This window comes from Suncus etruscus, chromosome 10 (assembly GCF_024139225.1).
Source record: "Suncus etruscus isolate mSunEtr1 chromosome 10, mSunEtr1.pri.cur, whole genome shotgun sequence".
Classification (NCBI taxonomy): Eukaryota; Metazoa; Chordata; class Mammalia; order Eulipotyphla; family Soricidae; genus Suncus; species Suncus etruscus.
Window position 1 is genome coordinate 38,858,815 of NC_064857.1, and position 847 is coordinate 38,859,661.

Genomic DNA, 847 nt, shown 5'->3' on the forward strand with positions numbered 1-847 from the left:
TAGACTCACTGAATCATGGAGTTTATATTGGCCTGAGCAATGCATCTTGCAAGAAAATCAGTTTGCAGTTACAACAGAAAGGCTTACGTGCCAGAAAGATGCGGCCCTGAGATGAAGGCAAAAAGGGAAAGCTAAAACAGAGCCTGGGGAGAAGGTTTAAAGGGTTGATCACGTGCTATGCATGTAGATCCCATACAGAAACTGTGTGGTTTCCCAGCACCCCTGGAAGTGAATCCGTAGCCTAGGCTGGGAGAAGCCCCTGAACACTGAACTCTCAAATCACTCCTCTCCAAAAAAAATACCATTCAGCTTGTTCTCAAAACTCTAGTAGGGACTAGGCCTCTAGAAACTACTGTGGTGTTGGATCTTCTCTGTGAATTGGAACTACCTGGCAGATGGAACCCTAAAGAACAATTGTTCCAGGGATGCTCCTTGAGGCAAAAAGCTTCAGGGAGGGGCTGGAGCAGTTGTCTGCCTTGCCCATGCTAGCCTGGACTGACAGCCGGTTTGATCCCCTGGTGTCTCAAATGGTTTCCCAAGTCAGGAGCAATTTCTGAGCACATAGCCAGAAGTAACCCTGAGCATCACTAGGTGTGCCCCCCCTCCAAAAAAAAAAAAAAAAAAAAAAGCTTCAGGGAGACACTGCTCCAGAGACCTGGGGAAGGACAACATAAAGAGGGGCACCATCCTCACAAGATCTGCAAGATCAGTGGTTGCTGGCAGACTTGACTCCAGATTCCAGACTATCCCTCCTCCCTCACAGAGAGCCGGTTAAAGGAGAGATTATGCTGTGTTCCTCCCAGGGCATTCCTAAACCTGATGTTTATGCTTATCTTCTTCCTGGCGC